Here is a 21954-nt window from a genome sequence, read left to right as displayed (position 1 = left end):
GCTTGGATTACAGTTATTTGAGAAATTTAATAATTTGGAAGGTTTCTACAATGGCAGTGACCTTTGGAAAATATAGGGGCAGGAAGAGTTATCATAGAGAAATTCGTTTGTTATTATAATATTGGCACAACAGTAGCTTGAAAAGAAACAGAAATCATGTTAATGTTTATTTTTTTTAGATCCAGACCAGCTTGTCTATTTTCCACAAACACTGAATTTCTTCTTTTTCTTTTCAGTTAGGGCTAATTATAGTCCATGTTTGTGTTCTCAATAAATTCAACTTTTCTAAGAATATCTATCTGCAAAAACAAAAGTTCTACTTGAGACTTTAAAGATTCTAATTACTGAATTTTTAACACAAAAAGAAAAAAGATGAAACTACAAACCAACAGAGGCTAGACTAGTAGAAAAACACACTATTTCTCTGGAACCAATCCTCAAACATTCAGTAATTGGCAACCTTTTCTGCTTTGCTCGATTCCTAACCATTGGTTATTTCACTGTCAATTATAGAATTTCCATGCAAGGGGAGAAATCAGGAAAAAAAAAAAAAACAGAACTTCAAATTACTATACAATCTGTTCTTACTTATCCAAAGGAAATTAATTCACTTTATAAATTTCTTTTGGTAAATTCATTTCCCTCAGCATATGACTGCTGACAATTTTTTTAAAAACCTAAATTAGAAAAAATAAATTTGCCTTTTATAAAATTATATAATTCAATTCAAAGAAAGATTTTGATTACTATGATTATTTATTATTAAAATTTCCATCTTTAAGTTCCACAGTTCCATCATTGCTGGGATACTAAGGCTTATTTGAACTCCTACAGGTCCAATATGTAAAACATCTACTTGGCATTTGCTACTGCATGCTGTTTATAAATTGGCCTTTTGGGCTCTCATACCTTAATGCTCCAATTTGATTATCAAAATTTGCCAAATTGGTCTACCATCTATTAGATATTGCCCCAGGGCTTCGGGAGGCAAATAAAAGAGAGAAACTACAGTCCTTCTTATCATTAAGGCAATCTGGTCTGGTAGGAGAAATATAAACATAAGTCTACCGGGGACAGAGGAAGGAACTTCACTAGGACCAATTAGGGAAGTTTCTCAAATTTTTAGCTCAGTCTTTAAGGATGGGTAGGAGCTCAAGATAGAATTAAGTTACTTGATGTTGGTTCCTTTCTTTTATACTTTAAAAAACTGTAAACAGACCTAACACATTGTTTAGTACATAGCAGAAGAAATGTTTAGGGTCCTAAATTATTCATGCTAGTCCATGTGTGTGGTTAACTGAGAACTATACCTAAAACAGGCTTGTGAATTACTTACTGGTTTCAAATATTTAGTGGTTTCAGATCTGCCCCACCCATCTGTATAATCAAGGTCTATATGAACAAATGTAAAATATTTGCACAGCTAGCTGTCTGATCACTACGTATCTTCTCTTCTGTTGTTATTTTTGTTTTTAAAATATTCTGACAAGTAATAGCCTCAAAACAAAAAATTAACTTAAATACTGTTTGAGGTCTTTAATTCTGTCTTTTCTGATAGAAAACATATACATAGAGGGCTGGGGATGTGGCTCAGGCGGTAGCACGCTCGCCTGGCATGTGTGCAGCCCGGGTTTGATCCTCAGCACCACATACAAAGATGTTGTGTCCGCCGAAAACTAAAGAATAAATATTAAAATTCTCTCTCTCTCTCTCTAAAAAAAAAAAAAAGAAAGAAAAGAAAACATATACACAGAGAAATTCATAAAGCCTATATGATACTCAGAGAGCAAGGAAGTTGAACCTAGGTATTCTGACTCTGACACAGAGTTCATATCAGTTCTAAATTTGGTATAAATGATTACCCTATAGGCTAAAGAAAACTCCTAATATTTTGCTTTTAAAAACACTGTACATACTCATCCACACTGTCCCCTAGCCATTACCATCCTTCTTACCCACCCCCTGCCAATCCCACAGATTTACACATTTTTTTCAGCTTGGAGTTCAAAAGCACAAACTCTACCTCAGGGTATCCAAAGCACTAGTAATATATATATTTTTTTCTTTCAGAAACAACCAAGTCTCTTATATTTCTACACCTAAAATTATTTATGAGCATTCATACCATCTGACAATTCCAGTCTACCCAAGAACATACAATATACACTTCTATTATTTACATAATTAACATTTCACATTCAAGTATTATGTGGAACAAACTTGGTAGGAAGGTATAGAAAACAGTCGGTTTTCCTTGTGTGGCACTTTGGAATCATACTTTCAGAACTAGAATGTCAGAAAGCATTTCATTCCATGCCCTCAAGTTGCAGATGACAAGAACATACAAACCAGGCAAATGAGATTTGTCCAAAGTCACAGAGTTAACTAGTGGTAAAACTAGGCATAGAAAATAAAGTTGATGACTCCCATTCCATTTATTTGACTGCACCTCTATCACTAGCTCTCAATTTTCCACACATAATCCATTTTGTAATTTATCCATAAAAACTGCCTTTCTCCCTACCACTCAGCTAAATCTCTTACTTCTGCAAGTATGTACCAAAGAAAATGATGTGTACTTAGGATTTATTCAATCATTCGAGCAAAACAGTTTCAAGAAAGGAAATCATCTATAAAAAAAATCATGAAGGGATGCCAAAATCAAATCATCTTTTTTTTGCTCATCACCACTTTAGATATAAAATGGATTTAGATGTATTCTACAACATAATATCCCTAAAGTCTGAAGTTTCACAGCAAAGGAGAGAGATAATTATGTTTCACATAGGGATAATTTTTCTTCTTTTTTTTTTTACTACTGATAGTGCAAAGCTATAATATACTTCTCATACATTATTCAAAAATCATTGCTATAGCTAAAGTTTGAACATAAAATAAAACCAAGAGAAATATTATCATTTTATTTATTATTATTATTATTTTAATTGTCTTTCTTTAATTTTTAATATAGAACTTTTCTTACCCAAAAGTATAAAAATAAATAAAGCAATAATTTTTCCTACATTCACGTTTATTCAAGTTTATCTGTGGAAAAGTAACATTCCTCTTCTTTTCAGGAAGAGCCACCTTTAGCATAGTGAGACCCAGGTCACTGCCATCCTGGATGAAAATTTAACCTCCTAACATAATTGTTCAAATAGCACTTATTAAGGACCCATCATCCCTGCTTTCTAGAAGTTCATCTATTAGGCTGGTTACAGAAAAACCCCAAGATAGGTATCAACTAACTTCCTTTCTTCAACAAAGATATACTGCATACCAGGAACCAGAGTCAGAAAAAAATGAAGAAACTGTATAAGGTAAGAGAGGTCTTTTCAAAATTTAGTTAATTTAGATGTTAGTAAACATCTCTACTTTTTTTGATTATTAAAATCATACGTTCCTCACCAAGAATGCTAATCATTAGAAGATGATGACAGTACGGCCAGGCACAGTGATGCACACCTGTAATTCCAGCAGCTCCAGGGAGGGAGGCTGAGACAGGAGGATCTCGAGTTGAAAGCCAGCCTCAGCAACTTATTGAGGCCCTAAACAACTCAGCAAGACCCTGTTTCTAAATAAAAGGGCTGGAGATGTGGCTCAGTGGTTAAGCACCTCTGAGTTTAATCCTCAGTATAAGAAATAAATTTAAGGGCTGGGGATGTGGCTCAAGTGGTAGCGCGCTCGCCTGGCATGTGTGTGGCCCGGGTTCAATCCTCAGCACCACATACAAACAAAGATGTTGTGTCCGCCGAAAACTAAAAAATAAACGTTAAAAAATTCTCTCACTCTCTCTAAAAAGAAATAAATTTAAAAAGACATTACAGTGGTTTGGTGGTGGGTTTTTTTTTTTTTTTTCTTTTTGCAGGGGGAGTGGGGGGAGGCCGGCAATGCTGGGGATTGAACCCAGGAATGTTCTACCACTTAAACTACATACCCTAGCCCTTTTTATTTTTAATTTGAGATAGGGTCTTTCTAAATTGCCAAGGCTGGCTTCCAATTTGTGATTCTCCTGGCGAAGGCTCCCAAGTACCTGGGAATACACCATGCCCAGTTTGACTGCAAAGTCTTTTTGCTTTTTTTTCCTTTTGGTATTGGGGATTTAAATCAGGGGTGCTCTACCATTAAATTACATCCCCAGCTTCCTCGTTTTTTTTTTAAAATGTTTATTTTGAAACAGGATCTCCCTAAATAACTGAGACTGGCCTGGAACTTGTGATTCTCCTGCCTTAACTTCCTGAGTTGCTGGGATTACAGGCAAGCACCACCACACCTGACTTGTAAAATCTTCTGATAACAACATTCAAGCAAATATTTTAGTCAAAGGCACTGTTTCCTTAATCTTACCAAAGGGAAGTCCATACAGATACTGATCTGGACTAATACATTTTGTAATTATCTATTATAAAAGATCCATATTATAGGAATGTGAATAATCTTACCCTGAAATTGGGAGGAGTTATTTCCTATGTTGACAGATGCTTCCAGTAGAATAAGCCTCAAAAGTAAAGAATGACAAATCCTATTAAACTTTCTTGCATCATACAGACTGGGTCAAAGTAGTATAAGTAACCTTCACAATGACATAGCACCAGGACAAGTTAGAATGACAGGTCTTTGCTTTTCCTTCTCCCTTCCATGAAAAATACAAAAGTACATTAGTCATCTGGCAAATATTTCATTGCCCTCTGAGTCTTTCTCCTTGAAATTAATCCAAGAAACCAACCCTTCTAAGAATGAGTTGTATCGCATTATTATTTTCAGTGGTGGTAGTAGTGACAGCAACAACTGTTTGCTTTGCAATTCACAAAATACTTTCAAATATATTAGCTCATTCACTGAAAAAAAAAAAATGGAGAGGGGATAAAAGGAAATAACATAGGCAACTATCTCAAACATCAAAAATCAAACCCAGCTTAACCAGAACCAAAGGGTCAAGAAGTTACTTCTGTCAAAAAATCATATGACTGACTTTATCAAAGCCACAAGTGTACCCTTAAATCATGCACTTAAATAAGAGGTTCAATTGATTCAATCTGTAAAGTTAATATTATAATCTCTGTAAGAATCTAATATTAAAAATCTTTGTTACCCAATTACTTTGCCAAATGCTTTACTCAAAGCTAAATGTTTAATAAACATCTTTCCAAAGAAGAAATACTTAGCTGAGAGGGATGAACCACACCGGCAGTCCCAGCTACTTAGGAGGCTGAGACAGGGTGGTTTTTAGCCCAGGAGCTGGACACACCAGTATGAGCAACATAGTGAGACCCCCCCACTTCTCAAAAAAAAAAAGGGGTAGGGAGACTGTACTACAAGGAAGCCATCCTAGGAAGACAAACTGACAACATTCAGCACTCAAGTACCTTTTTAAGATTTAACCAACGTTTACTGTGTACCTATCAAGTATCATACATTATGTATAAGTTAGACACATGTACATAAATCATCATTAATCTCATGAGCTATGCCCAGATATTCCTGGATCCCCAATACTAAACGGACTGGACCCCAAGTACCAAATAGTTCTAATACTTGCAACTTTGATCCCACCTAATTAATCTCTAGAACTCAATTGGAATTCAATTCCTATTGGAATTCAGCTCCTCCCTCTTAGTGCCTAAGCATTTGTTAATGCTTTCTTCTAGGTAATGCTCAAAAAAAATCCTTCTTCCTGATTCTAACTGCTAACTCCAGAATAAAATACCACCCATCTCAGGTAGGCATGTGGTGATAATGGCCATAATCTAAAATAAGCACCCTCTTTGATAACACAAGCTAAAGAATAAACTTAGAATGCTAACAAAACTGATTTCAGCTAGGCAGAAGATACTAAATTTTTATATTCTTCTGAACCTCAAAATTCTTTTCTAGCCAGGAGGGGCAGTGCATGCCTGCAATGCCAGCAACTTGATAAACTGAGACAGGAGGATCACAAGTTCAAGGCCAGTCTCAGCAACCTAGTGAGACCCTGTCTCAAAATAAAACATAAAAAGGGCTGGATATGTAGCTCAGTAGTACAGAATCCTAGGTTCAATCCCCAGAAACACACACACACACACACACACACACACACACACACACTTCTTTTCCAGAATTCTGAAAACAGAAAGTTTTGCTATTTGAATAAACTGCAGAAGCCAAGTCTTACCCAAGTGTCCCCATTTATATACTCATCAAAAAGAACTCAGGAAAAGAAAAAAAAAAAAAAAACACACACACATTCCAACTGGCATGACAACATTACAATGTTAACAACACATTACTCACCATTGTGCTACAAGAAAAAACTTGTGAGTGGGCAAGGAACTTACAGGAAGTCAAGGAAACAAACAGTCCTCAAAACACAAACTCATCCAAATGCCAAGCAGGTCACACTGCCCAGTTTATACCCAGGTATGAGGGGGTAGAGAGGGAATGGAGAAAAAGAAGTAGGAGGGTGGAAAAGTATCTCTGGGTAGGTATGCTTCGACTGCACCACAACAGTTTTCTTGCACTCATCATGAACCTTTTAAATAAAGAATTACTGTGGGTTCCACCTATTTTTATGACTTATTTATATATTTACAGAGAACATGCAATATATGTAAATGGTAACATAATGTAATAATGGTTACCAGCATTCCCTTTGGAATCCATCAGAGCTATATCTAAATCTTCTATCACTTTTTTGCTTGTAACCTTGGCTGTTATTTAACTTCTCTATGCCTTAGCAGAAACTCATCTGACATTCACTATGATATCCTTGGCACCTTAAACATAAATCATAAATAGTAGTGAACCATAGTAATAAATATTTTGAATGAACTAATCTGTAAGTGGGTATAACAATATCTTATGGAATTGTGACAAATATTTAAATGAGGTTCTATATAAAGCACATAGTATAACTCAGGGTTGGTCCTGGAATTAAATAGTAAAGTTTTCCTCCCTTTACTCCAGGTCAGAAGTAACAGAAACAGCCATGACAAAGAATAAGATGGGATAAGGGTTATACAAGCCAAGCATTGGAATATGTTTACTATTAGGGACCTAATCTTAAAATTCGGCAATATTTAGTCTTTACTAAATATTCAACACAGGAACAGGCCCTCAATAGGAGCATAATAAATGTTAGTTGATTCAGAAAATACTATTTTGAATCCTCAAGTGTCTCTTACCACATAAAAGCCTGGCCAAAAAGAAGAGAGGGATAAGAAGGAGTAGTAACTACATGTTAAACTAACTACATATTACAAAGGATTTTTAGAAGGGTATTGAACCTATTAACAAAAATAGGTTCACAATTGGTTCACAGTACTTACTCTCCTTCTCAGGTAATAAGATTTATTTTAAGTAAATTGTTCTTAACTATTGACAGGTAAATAAGTCTGGAAGATCTGAGTCCAAAACTGTTTTCCCTTCCTTTACTCCAAAAAAGGCTAATGATCCAAAAAGACTTAACCCATAAATTGTTAATCCAATGGCCTACCCACTTGCAAAGGAGAAACTGGAAGTCAAAGAGAATATGTACTGAAATCCCAAACTGGAAGGAATCTTTCCCTTGAATACACAGAACTAAATCTCAGAAGACAGCTCTAAGAAACCCAGACCACTGTTGCATTATGAGCATTATAAACATAAGTATACACATTCGATGTCTAAATATATGGAAAACCTATAGAGAACTGAAACAGCTTGTGGTTAAACCTCATCATAATGTGGTCTTCAACTTCCCATTTCATTTCCCAGGCTCTTGCACTGTATTTTTAACCACTTGCCCCATATCCTCTTAAGCAATAAGAAATAGGACAAAGAACCCTGAATGACAGTAAAAAGAATGGCTCTACACTAAGTTCTACCACTTACTAAGCATGCAAACATAAACTAGTTACTTAAACTCTCTGAATTCAGTACTAACTAGAAAAGTTGGACTAGATTTTATGCTGTACAAAGAAAGAGTCCCACCAAAGTACCCCTTTGTAGAGATGTATCAGAAACCAAGTAATCTCAGTTCCCCTATAGCTATAATTCATTTGAAAATGTGTATACTATCCTTACCTAACCCTTTTCCACAATAATCAATTATCAAAATCTATTTCTTTTGAAATCTCTCCCCCTTTCTTCATTAGGGAAACTATACTCTCTAAACTTGTACATAATTCTACATGACTATATTGGTATTTAGTACCCATGACTTTTCATATTACTGTTTATCTCTCTTTTTTTTTTTTTAAAGAGAGAGAGAGAGAGAGAGAATTTTAATATTTATTTTTTAGTTTTCGGCGGACACAACATCTCCGTTTGTATGTGGTGCTGAGGATCGAACCCAGGCCACACGCATGCCAGGCAAGCGTGCCACTGCTTGAGCCACATCCCCAGCCCTACTGTTTATCTCTTATGTAAATATTCGGTACTCACAACTAATTATTAAGTTCTTGATGACTTCTAACTCCACACCTGAGGCCTAACTTTTAAAAGAGAAAATATCTAATAAAATGTTTGTTGTTGATAGTAACTATTATTTTGGACAAGTCATTTATATTTTCTGGCCCTCATTTTTCTCACCCAGAAAATGATGACAATATGCAAATTACTCTTCAGTTCTAAAATACTACATGATGATGATACACACACACTGCTATATAACCTGTGTTTGTTTCTATTTCTTTTATTCTATATATACATTTATGTATATGTAATTATGTCTTTAACCTAGAATGTTGATTCTCAAGAGACCAATTCTCCTACTATTTGTTTATTTACTGGGTTAACACCTCATTGGCATCTCCTTAGTACATCTTGCCCAGATTCTAGTACATAACAGATGTGCAGTAGAAAGGAATTTACAGTCTCAACTAGGCAGCAAGCATCAAGGAACATTTGTATAACCTTAATTTTCATAATGAACTAGTATATTACAAAAAATATACAAAGATGATGTGAGAAAGAACTAATCTAATGTAGTCAAAATGAGAAGCTACCTTGTGTCAAATAGCAGGAATTTATTTTAGGCAACCAAAGAGCCTATGTGTAGCAACTCTTAAGTGTAACTCTCAAATTCTATTTTCAGAGTTCTGAGAAGAAGTCTTTAACCCCTGGGTCAGTAAACAACAGAGTCCAAGCATCCTTCATGTCAAAGAAGATTCTTTATCTTGTCCCTTACCACTGATGGAAATTTTTAGAAATGAATGGTTTAAAATTCAGGTGAGCTCTCAGTTCAAAGGAGACAAAAGCGAATGCTCACAAAAGAACACATAGAACAGGAAAGTTCTAAAAACAGATGAGAACTTGCCATCTGAAACATATTTTTGTTAGCATTTTATTTTGCTATTGTCTTGCCTCAAGTACTTATACTAGACTATTTCATGTAAAATATCAGGGTTTTTTGGTTATTATTTTTTTTCTTTTCCCCTATGGTGCTGGGGATCAAACCCAGAACCTCATGCATGCTAGGCAAGTGCCCTATCACTCAGCTTTATTCCCAGCTCTCAATGTATTAACACTAAATCCTCAGAGAAATCTCCTTTTCCTTTGACATCAGCTATTAATGATTCAAATGGCAGTAGTAGACCAACTTATTTAAATAACCCTGACTTTTCAAAGAACTATTTTAGAACCCAATACCAATATTTCCAAAACTAGTCTATTTAAGATATTTCCCAGGTAGGTATCTGTAGAAGGTAGTTTAGATATTAAGTTTGACATAGTCAAGGTATAAGGAATATAAAGAATCCTAAACCAGGTTTTAAGGATGAGAATAAGCAGAATCTATTTAAACATTTTACACTGATCTCTTTCCATCTGCCACTGTTCCTGAATCCCATTCTATAATATCAGTAAGCAACAGATATCTACTAATTCCTGCTATTTACTGTTTCTGTTCCCTTTCCTTTCTTAAACATTTGCTTCCTCTCCCTAAGAATAGTTTTGGGAACCACACTGTAATGGTCTGGACCTAGGAGGAGGATTCTTAATCTCTACCTTCCCTATTAAGTCCTCAGTAAAAACAAAGAGCCACAGGCAATTTTATCTTCCATGATTTTCCCTGTCACCAGATTTTCCTTATGAAGGCTAGGAAAGAGACATGGGGCTGGCAGGAAAGGAGAAGAAAAAGTTATTTACTTATAGGAAATGTAAGCTTATTAAACTCAACTCAATTAATTACATGTAGGTATTCACATCTCAGGCTTATTTTCCAGAGCCTACTCTAGCTAACAATTCTTACAACCTTCTCAAATACACCAAATGTATACTCAGAAATAAAAATATTCTATCAAAAATTTGAACTAATAAGATGGACATCATTACCCTAGGTACATGTGTGATTGCATGAATCTCAACATCAATACAACCAGAGAACTGAAATGTTGTGCTCCATTTGTGTATGATGAATTGAAATGCTTTCTGCTATCATGTTCAAGTAGAACAAATAAAATAATAATAAAAAAATTGAGCTAAAGAAAACTGCAAAAGAAAGCTAGCTGCGAACTAAAATTCAGAAATGTACTTTAGAAGTATAAATGGATTTAGGATTATCCACTTCAAAAAAAGCCCATAACGCCATTCTTCAAGAACTGCAAAAAGAAATCAAGACTATGTATTCAATTTAAACATACAAAATTATCAATATTTGACTGCTTTTTAACCTACCAAATGCAATTTCATGTAGATCACCTTAATATTTAATGAGGATAGAGAGATTTACTATGAGGCCAAAACAATGTTATACTGGGACTACACACTGAAGAATTAAAAGAATTTTAAAACCTGCATCTGAAGCTTTCAAAACAACTTAGCCTCATCAATAAAAAAGAAAAGTGTGGTTAAAAGTGTATGTACCTATGTATGTATGAATGTTGTTTATCAGGCTTTTCTTCTTTAGAGGCCAAAGACTTACTGGTCCTCAGCAGTATTTAGCAAGTAAACAGATAGGCTGCTTTTTTTAAATGCCCATCTCCAATGAAGATGTCAAGACCTTGATGACAAAAGCAGAATTTGATAGCTAGTGAAATGAGTCTGGCCACAGGAACACACTCACTGCCTCAAAAGCCACCAGGATCAATTCCCAGGAGTTTCCCCATTGGGATGATATCACCTATCAATTCCCGTTTCATTTTCCAAGGAATGTTTGCTCTCACCTTCCAGTCAAGGAAATTAATCTTGACTGCTCTCAACATTTATGTACATTTCAATATAATTTCCAGTTCTGAATGTTTCTTTATAAGCGTCTTTAATATGGAGGTCACCCCAATATTCAAAATTAAACTAACAATTCAACAACACAAAGGATGGTGTTTAATTTCTTATTCATTAATCTACCTATTTAGTCACTATGACTAAGTTAAGTTACTGTGGCGAGCCCCACAAGGGATGCAAAGATTAAAGAGTACACTTATCTGTTTTCAAGGAGACTACAGTGTGGTAGAAGAGGCATGCCAACAGCACAAACAAGCCAAACTACAAGAATGTACAAATACCACATGACAAGTACTAATAAAATGATAGGATTCAGCAGTGGGCAAGATCACACCCTGTTAGAGAGAAAAAAAAAAAATCAGAAAAGTTTTCATGGAAGAGAGAGTTTACACTGAGACTGTAAGGAAGGTAGGAAATTTTTTTTAACAAAGCAATAGAATAGAGATTTAAAGATGAGGTGAATAAACTAGATCTGCATGTAGATACATCTGAGAAACAATGTTTAGAGAAAAAGTTGTAAAAGGATATTATAGTATTCCATTTATGTAAGATTTCAAAACAAAACTATATGTTGTTTATGAATATATGTGAAAAAATATGTAAAACATGAAATGATAAACACAAATTCAGGTCAGTAAATCCCTTGCTAGCAAAGGGGAAGGGAGGGCAGAACTTCAGCTAATCTATAACACTTTATATTTTATAGGTCTAAAACAAATATAAAATGTATTGATCATCAAATTTGGAATGTGAGGTCAAATTTATCTGCTTGGGGTTTTTCCCCTAAAATTTTCTAAATGTTTGAAATATCACATTATGTATGATTTTTAAATCAAGAAAGGGGGCTGGGGATGTGGCTCAAGCAGTAGCGCGCTCGCCTGGCATGCGTGCAGCCCGGGTTTGCTCCTCAGCACCACATGCAAAGATGTTGTGTCCACCGAAAAACTAAAAAAAAAAAAAAATATATATATATTAAAATTCTGTGTCTCTCTCTCTCTCTCTTAAAAAAAAAATAAATAAATCAAGAAAGTATCAGATAACTGGAAGAATAGAGGAATCATTAACACAAAAACAAGAGGAGTAGTTATCGATTCCCTCTAAACTTTAAAGAAACTTGATTAGTTTAGCTTTAGGCTAGAGAGGGGCTCTCCCATCCCTTACATAGTGTGCACAAGAGGCAAGGCACTTAAAACAGTGTGGAGAGGGGGGCTGACAATATTGGACAAGAAGGAAGTTTTTATTGCCATTCTAAATCAGATAGCTGAGGGAGCGAGAACCACCTTCCACATAACTTAAATGCCAGTGTAACCAAGTCATCTCCCCCAAAACAAAGCCAAGGAAACTTCCAGCTACACAGGAATTCAGACAAAAACTCACTGTGAGGAGATTTTCTGTGCCTCCTCTCTCCTCTCCCTTGCCCCAAACATTCACAAACAAAAACAAAATGTACCCTTGCCCACTTGAGAAAGAATTAAGAATTGGCAGCTCTGCTAAAGTGGACAGTTTCCAAACCAAGGCCCTTCTCTGGGGAAGATGTTGACAAAACTCAGAAAAAAGAATAAAGAAATCACAGATCAGTCAAGTTTTCAGGAAGACCATCAATGGAAGGTATCTACTTTTCTATAGTCCCTTGAGTCCCAACTTCCTCCAGGAGAATCTAAGACACTCTAAGATACATTCTATTCTGTTCTTTCCCCAGCAAAAATGTCCAAAATCAAAATCCAAATTCTCACTCTAAAACCGATTTCCCTTCATGAAAATCCATTATAGTTAAAAATGTAGGGCTGGGGATATAGCTCAGTTGGTAGAGGGCTTGCCTCACTCACATGCACAAGGCCCTGTGTTCAATCCCCAGTACCACACACACACGCACACACACACGCACACGCACACACACACACACACAAAAAAAAAATTCAAAGAAAGAATCTGAGTATAATGACAAATCTTGTTTGGGGGGGGGGATAAAATGTACTCTCTGGCATTATATAATTCATAGCCTATTTATCTTTTTTTAAAGTTTCACTGGCACAACTCAAAATTAAGTTTAAAAGAAAACTTCAATTGTAAGTGGCACAGGTTTATAATCTCAGTTACTGGGGAAGCTGAAGCAGGAGGATCACAAGATCAAGGCTAGCCTAGGCAACTTGGGGAGACTCTGTCTCAAAATAAAATGAAAAAGGCTGGGAATACAGCTCAGTGGTAAAGCACCCCTGGGTTGAACTCTCAATACCACAAAAAGAACAAAGAAAACAACTTGAAGAGAACTCAGCAGGAGAGATAGAAACTCAATAACACAGATACCTTGACATTCTTCAACATCTGAATTATTACAGCTGAAGAATCCTAATATACTATTCATCCCGCTCCAGGGAAACCAACAGCCCCAAGCCAAAATCCCTCTTCCAAAAGGTACTCTCAGGGTAGGTCTTCCTCATTCAAGAACCTAGGAAGAGATCAGGGTTCACACTTTGGACTGGTTAAAAAGGACAGTAGAATGGACAGAATCCCTCTGTCTTCTAATACAATGTAAAGTGGCAGAATGAAATACTGGAACGGGACATGGGAGAAACACATTTATTAATCATCTAACACATACCAGCCACTGAAGATTGAATTCTAGACCAAGCCATTACTAAACTATTTCTATGATCCAGAGTAAAGCTCAAGTATCCTTCTTGAAAATGAATGAGAAAGACTAAGAAAGCATAATAGTCTATACAGTTCTTTGATTCTATAAACAAGATCACCCTCAACAAAATGTTATGGTTAAACATAAAGAAGTTACTAAAAGGTTCTTCTGCTTTGTCCTGCTCCAATCTACTCTTCATACTACCAACATAAATAATCTTTCTTGGATAAGAAATTTGTCACTCAAAAAAAAAAAAAAAAATCCTTAAATGGCTCATCAATTACTGGCCATGGCTAGCATGCCCTGGGTTCAATCCCCAGCACAAACACAAAATAGATAACACTACTTACTATTCATGCCCCCAGCCTATCCTTGCCCTCCAACCCTCTCCTCCAGCCATATTACTAAAAAAAAAAAAAGTTTGATTGTTGCATTCCTTTAAACTTTTGTTTAAGCTACTTTCTTAGCCTGAAGTGACTTCTCCCCAGTCTTCTGTAGGGAACATGCTTATCTTTCAAGATTCAGCTGCAAATGTCATCTCCTCCAGGAGGCTATTTCCAATCTCTGCATGCCTAAGGCAGAACTGGCCTTTGGGCCCCTACATTCCCCCCACTGCAGCATCTATCACACATCATTCCCTTTATATATTTACACATTTGTCTCATCCCACTAGACCGTTATATAATTTGTAGGTAGAGACTCTGACCCATTTCCATCTCTACAGTCCTTAGGAGATATCCAGCAGTTATTGGATGGAGTAGAACAGAAAACAGGAAAGGAGAAGGAAGAGCCAATTCTGATGGCCTGGACAGTGGGGAATGTTTGTGCTGAGGTGTACCAGTACCACTATCTCTGCCCTTCCTCTCTTTCCCTAAACTCTAGTTCTCTGAGAACTTGCTACAGATACCACATCTATGCTGAATAACTGCAAAACTACATTTCCAGGTTTGTTAACCCCACCTGTATCCCAGTTATAGGCTCATAACTCTCACAACCAGAACAACTTTCATTTGGACATTTCATCCACTTTAAATCCAGTATGTTCCAAAGAACTAATTATATCCTCCTAAAAAATGAGGAAACATTCTAACTTCTTTATCAATGTCTCAGACACCCAGACTTATTTTGTCATGGTCATACCTGCCTTGTCACTCTCTTGGATCTTCAATATCCAAGCCTTCACTAATTTCAATTTTTTTGAGTCTTTTTTCCACTCTTCTTATTCCAGCCTCCACAGATCTTAACTCAGGCCTCGTCACTTCACACACTCCTGGTGACAATCTCCCTTCCCTCTAAGCCAATCTGTGTCTTACTGTCATCGTATTGCTATCCTAATCAAAATCCTCAGTGATTTCCTATTTCCTATCACTTAAAATGTAAACTTAAAAACTTGATTTTTTTTAAGACCCCACACAATATAGCTCCAAACTAACCAACCCACTACATTTCATTGCTGTGTATGTCTGTCTTATCACTGCCTCAACAACATCTTAGATATGGTCCTATTTTCAAGATTTTGCTTGGTTCCTTTCAGCTTCAAAACAGAATGATCTTTATTATCCTTAGTACCTCATATATTTTGATTTTTTTAAAGATTTAACATTGATAACTACCTTCGAATTATTCTACCAAAATACCTAGGTCTATCCTATGTAATTGATAATATATTTTCACATTTAAAAGGTGTCGAGCATATTAACAGAAGATCAACAGGTATTCATTCCTTCCTATTTCCCTTACTTCCAACTGGACTGTAAACTCAAGTGTACAAAGTTGTCATTTTTTTCTAATCCTCTGCACAATAGTATAGAACTGAATTCATAGTAGGTCACCCCCTATCCAAAACTATTTCTGAGAGGAAATAAAGGGATAAGACATAATCTTTAAAACATGCAGTTGAAAAATAATCTCAATCTAGCTATACAAAATAAGATTTTTCTATTATTCCACCTCTAATTTCCAACTCAGAACTGCTACAATCTCCTCATTCAGGAGGTACTAACCTGTACTCATGACATCACAAACGTAGTTTTGTAATGAACTACAAGCGGGGGTGGGGCGGCAGGAATAAAGTAAAGCAAGTCAACTAAAAGAACAGTGGTTAAAGTTGTTTTTGGTTTTTGTTCTTTTTTTACTTCTTACAAGTATATACTTCCTATTCCTTTTTTGTTAATTTACCATATTTTCAAAGAAGAGAAGGAAAAATCTAACAGACTTTCAGTGAAGCTGCTATCTAAAGGAGCCTCTACAGATCCCAAGACCTTTGAGAAAACCATCTTAATCTTCAAATGCAGCATAATGCAGTGAGATTCCTCCAGATATTGTGAGTAAAAGGCTCATTCAGGCTGGAACATCATCTACCAATCATTCTTAGGCATGAGGCAGACAGTCTGAGAGGCCACACTGGACCTACTCAGATTTTGAAAAGAAATTAGTTTACATTAATATACTCAGGATAGTCCAGTCTTTTTTTGTTTATTTGGTTTTTTGGGGTAGGAGGAGGTACCAGGGATTGAACTCAGGGCCACTCAGACACTGAGCCCCATCCCCAGCCCTATTTTGTATTTTGAGACAGGGTATCACTGAGTTGCTTAGCACCTTGCTTTTGCTGAGACTGGATTTGAACACGCTATCCTCCTGCCTCAGCCTCCTGAGCAGCTAGGATTACAGGCGTGGACCACCTCATCTACCTGGATAGTGTAGTCTTAATTATCCACAAATTGATTATTCACCTTGTGGATTTCTAAGGCCAAATCTTTAATTCAAGATTATCTGTTATTTGCCATCATTGTATTCTTACCATCAGGTAAAACTATTTTAGAAAAGTAAATCTCATTTCAACTTCACTAAAATCCTAAGATAAATCTGGGTTAAAATATAATGCATTTTCAAAAGCAAGAAATTTCTTAAATTCTGAATTTCTATACCAGTGTTCCCTATGTTAGTAGCAGTAACTAAGAGTTAAATGTACTTTGAAATATAATGCCCTCCTTACCATAAGCTCTTGAGAACCCAGCCATAGTCTTAAGATTTCCCCACAAGTTGGTTCACTGTTCGATGGGCACAAGCAGAAATCAGCAGAGTAAGGTGTGTAAATACAAAAACTTCTACGAGGAATCTTATATCTCCTTGCTGCATCCCTTCAAGCCAAAATGGTACAGAAGAGAAGCAGAAGAGTCACGATGTACCGGTGCCCGCCTGACTCCTTGTCCCTGAGTTCCTGGACCAAAGGGCTGAATACTTCTCATTAAATTCATCCTTTGTTCAAGGACCTACAATGACTCTATTGACCCTTCTATCAACATCCAACAGTCTGGCCTCTGAGTCCTTCCACCCTCTTGCCTGTTCTACCCATGACCTGACCAACCCATATTCTCATTCTCATGACCCCCCCCCACACACAATTTAGTCATTCACACCATCATTGCACTCTGTAAATTCTATAATTTCTATTTGGATGATCCTTTCTTTTCTTCCTAACACCAAAAAACTGTTTCATTTACTTGAATGTTCATATTCATTTTACAGATAGAGAAGTAACTCGTCCAAGGTCACATTGTAAAAAAAAAAAAATCAAACCAAGATTTCAACCAAGGTTTGTCTGATTCCATAGTCTATACCTCTTTATGACTAATCCATAGCCTCCCAAGTCCATTTCAAAATGTACTAGTTCAGTAATCGCCCCTGGTTTATCTAATTGTTACTTCACGTTTTGTCAGCCCTTACAAACTTGTAGCACATTAAACTTGGTTTTGTTAATATGCTGTTTCCTAAATGTTAAAGCTTATGATAGCTTAATTTAAAAGAAGAAAAAGTCCTTTCTATATTAAAAAAAAAAAAATCAACATAATTCAAGATTCCTTTCAATACACAATGGGGGAGGGGCGGTTAGGGATGTTGAATCCAGAAGTGCTTTACCACTGTACCACATCCCCAGTCCTTTATATTTTTTTGAGACAGGGCCTCACTAAGTTGATGAGGCTGGCCTTCAACTTGTGATCATCCTGTCTCAATCTCCCATACTGCTGGGATTATAAGTAGGTGCCCTGGCCCCAGTTATACAAATGTTTAATTATTTGAATTTATCAGGAGCCACTGAGAAAATTCCAGTCTGCTATTCCACAGCTTCTAAGTTCCCATAAGAAGGATGTTACTGAGGTCACATTTCAAAGCATGATTAGAGGGTCTTTCCCTTCAATGGGGTAAGTGGGTAAAGGAAGGCGTATTTCCCTATATATACACAGAAACAGACTCACTGTTATTGGCCTCTGCCATTTTCCTTTAGCATGCTTGAGATATTCAGGAACTCCAAAATTTTAATAAGTGGTACATAGAGTCCCCATAATAATGTGGAAACATTTTTAATATTGAAGTATTCCACCATAACCTTTTAATCATACCCCGTAGATTAATATATGCAGTTCAGCTAAGGGAAGTTACAAGATACAGATATAAGCCGAATCTACACATATTGGCACCAACCAACTCATGGAGAATAAAGCAAGACACTGGGAGAGTATAGTGATTTTAAAAAATGAGATTTTCGTCTCTAAATGAAATCTTTTTTTCACCAAGCAAACAAGGTGACAGGGGTAGATACTAAGCAATTAATGATTCAGAACACTTTTAAGGTGTTGATGACAAAACACCAAATTCTAATAATTAGCATTTATTCCTGGTCATCCTGCCTTACACAAGTTATCATATAGCCCTTTCTTTTTTTAATATTTATTTTTTAGTTGTAGTTGGGCACAATATCTTTATTTTTATGTGGTGCTGAGGATTGAACCCAGGGCCTCACACGTGCTAGGTGAGCGCCCTACCACTGAGCCACGACCCCAGCCCCTCATATAGCTCTTTCTTTGGCAAAGTTTATTTATTTATTTATTGAGGGAGACTTTGGTATTAAAGGGATAAATCAAATCTGGCAACACCAACAAAAATCAGTAATAGTTTGGAAACTTTCATTTTTCCTTCTTGCTTTAATATGTAATGTCCAAAGAAATATTTGTTCAATTCTGAATTATGCATGCTAATGGATAATTATTGGCAGAAAGGTGCTGATAATCCAAAATGGGAGGAAAGGCTTTTTTAAAATCTATTTTGGTTTTGAAATATGTTTTCAGCATATTTATCTTCTCAATTATTCTTGGTATGATCTAATATTTGTATTCATTTGCAATGTCTAAGTACATAGTAACTGGCCACTTAGTCTAGGAGGTGCTCTGAGGCATGCCAGTTTGCTAGGGGAAATGAAGACTGCTTTTCAGCCTATACATGAGTAACATCAATTTAATTTACTTTATAGTTCTGTTCAGCTTTCAAAAAAATCAATAGACTAACACACACCAGCTTGGTTACTAAATTTTAAAAGACCTGCTTGAAAAAAAAAAGAACAAAGAATGTAATTAATTCTTCACTGTTTGTCTATAATGTATTCATCTGTAAATTATGCACAGCAAATGTTTGACTTCTGATTCTCCCTGGCCACCCAGCCTAATTCCCTGCAGACTTCTCTACCCCATCAGGAATGTAATGTCAACTTAAGTTATATACCATAAAAACGTCTTTAAAATATTGCGGGACTAAGTACTCTTTGGGGCTAGTCCCACCACTACCTCTTCTCTCTACACCAATCTTTCCCACCTTTGAAATCGGTCCCGAAAGACAAAGGGATTCAGTTTCCTCAACGACCACCTAAACACACAGTAGAAGCCAACGACTGAAAAATCACCAGCCTCTGGTTTTCTAAATAAAGCATTTGATACCGTACTTATAAAAAGATAGGGGAAATAAGTCAAAATGCTGCTAATTCTTGGCTTTGCAGTCTTAAAAAGAAAACTCCCGGCAAAGTTCTGGGAGGACTTCTTAAAATCTCACCAGTCAGCTTCTCCCAACTGTGCGATGTCTCCGTCGGGGCTGCGCCCAGAGGAGCCGCGAGGTCAGACGGGCACCGACCCTCGAGGCGGGAGAGGAGCGCCGGTGCCCGCGAGCCGAGGGCTAAAAATACGCCGGGCGGTAAACAGATCCCCTCCCTCGCCAGCCGCCGCTAGCCCGGCAATTACGCGAGGAGTGAGATCACGCAGCCCCGCTTACTCATCCTCAGCCTCTAAAGTTTCCACCGTCACGGCCACTTTCCTTTTTCTCAAGTTCAAGAGCCGGCCCGAGTGCCCCCGGCGCCTTTGCCGCCCCTTCCTCCATTACGGCTCGCACCTCAGCCCGGCCCCGGAGCGGCCGTCTCCCCTCCCAGCCTGCGGGATCCCGGGGCTCGGAGCGCGCTTCAGCCCGGCAGGAGGGAGCAGCCCGCACCTAACCGCCCTAAACTCCTCCACCTCCCCAAAGTCCGCTTGACAGGCGGGGACCGTCCCAACCGCCCGGCCCGCTCGGGGAGACGCCGGCGGGGGAGGGACGCCGCGCTGCGCGCAGGTGAGACCCGGCGGGAGGGGACGGGGGGCCGGGAGGCGGCCGCAGGTGAGGCGCGGTCGGAGAGGAGGGGCGCGCAGTGCGGGGCAGAGGGCCGGGCGTGGGACCCGGGGGGGCGGGCGGGGCGGGAGGGAGGCGGGCTGGGGGCTCCGTTACCCTCGCGACTCCCGGGCCAGGCCCTAGGCCGGGGCGGAGCGCGGGGCCCGGCCGCCGCTCCTCATTCCTCGGCAGTGACCCCGGGGTCCGACCGGCCCCTCCCCCGACGACGACGGAGGCGGACGCGGTGGCGGACACTGCGACCGCGGCTGTCGCTCCGCACAGGATCTGGAGCCGAAGCCAGACGGGACTGATCAGGACTGGCCTCTCCCAGGGGCTTTTTGCCTGCCCCACACCCGGCCGCCGCTCCGACTCCGGCGGCTGGTTCAGGATCGGTGGCTTTCGGCCGTCCGGCCGGAAACCAGCGCCAGTTTCCGGCCGGAGCGGGTTGGTGGTGACACCCAAGCCGCCCCCGGGCCTCCTCCCGCCCCGCCCCGCCCCGCCCAGTAGCAGCCCCGCCTTCAGCGCCGCTCCCGGGGCTGTGGCTGATTTGGCGTTTGCCCTGCGAGTGACCCGGTGCCTTCCTGCCCTGCCTTCCTAAAGCCCCTGGACCGAACGTCTTGAATAGGAGCTGGAGGGTATAGGGTAGACTTTTGAGAATTTTGAGTAGAGTGAACTGGCTCCAACCCTTTGGGAAGGAACAGAAAGGGGTAGGGTAGTTCTAGAAAGGTGAGAGGATGGAAATACTTTAGAAAAAAAAAAAAAAGTGAGATTTTAGTTACTCTACACATATCGCTTCTCGGCCTTTTGGCTAAGATCAAGTGTAGTTACTCTACACAATCACCTGGACAGCGCTTCTTCCAAAACAGCCTCCACCCAGTTATGCATTTCCCCTGTTCCTGTGCTCTTGAAGTGAACATACCTTTCTCTATAAACACTTAATATTTACTTGCGTAACAACGATACCCTGTTGAAACATCTGCTTTAGAATGTTAGCACAATCAACAAAAGTTATGTCGCACTTTGTGCTTGTAATAGCTTTTACAGCATTACAGCATAATTCGACTCAAATATTTATTGAATTCCTACTACGTGTAATGCAATGCGCGCAATGATATTGTGGAGGTAAAAATCAACAGTACATAATTCCAGTCATCGAAGATTTTACAATTTAGTAAAATATATAAAACTTTCACATAAGGCAGAACTCACATATGTGCTATGTGAGTTACAGTAAGTTATGAATTTGAGAACATAAATAAGCCATCTGTGCCACATAGTAGAACTTCCACATTTGTTAAACGAATAAATAAACAGGAGAATGTGGAATGTTTCAAATAAGAGGCGTTGAATAATTATCTATGACAAAACAGGACCAGCTCCTGTTACAATACAACCAAAGTAATCCTAAATTCTAATTCATATTCCTAACATTATGGCACCTGGTCTGCATATTCAAGACAGTGTTTATTGTCTCAATTGTGCTCCTTAGGCCTAGGTAAAATAAATATTACAGTTAACTTCTCCTTCCTCTCACTACTTCCTGCAGTTCAGTTTCTGACACCTGAAAAAGGAAACTTCCTAGACAGTAATGACTCTTCAGAATACCCTGAAGTTTAAAAGTTGAAGATTGCTGGGCATGGTGGCACATGCCTGTAATCCCAGACACTCGGGAGTCTGAGGCA

The 21954-nt window shown here is 38.2% G+C and overlaps 1 protein-coding gene across 3 annotated transcripts in view; it reads right to left on the bottom strand.

Moving 5' to 3' along the window:
* Window positions 1-20684, bottom strand: part of Otud7b (OTU deubiquitinase 7B) — a 53867-nt gene extending 33183 nt beyond the window's left edge. Inside the window, exons 1-2 of one of the 3 annotated variants that reach the window (XM_071618479.1) lie at window positions 20390-20684; window positions 4443-4498 (exon numbers count right to left, since the gene is read on the bottom strand). The gene's annotated coding sequence lies outside the window, so the exon portion shown is untranslated. Of the gene's footprint in view, window positions 1-4442; window positions 4499-19690; window positions 19739-20389 lie in introns of those variants that run through there. The other 2 variants (XM_027953773.2, XM_071618480.1) reach the window with 2 other exon arrangements.
* Window positions 20685-21954: the final 1270 nt, after the last annotated feature.

This window comes from Marmota flaviventris, chromosome 10 (assembly GCF_047511675.1).
Source record: "Marmota flaviventris isolate mMarFla1 chromosome 10, mMarFla1.hap1, whole genome shotgun sequence".
Classification (NCBI taxonomy): domain Eukaryota; kingdom Metazoa; phylum Chordata; class Mammalia; order Rodentia; family Sciuridae; genus Marmota; species Marmota flaviventris.
The sequence above is the reverse complement of the archived record's forward strand: the minus strand, read 5'-3'. Positions and strand labels throughout refer to the sequence as shown.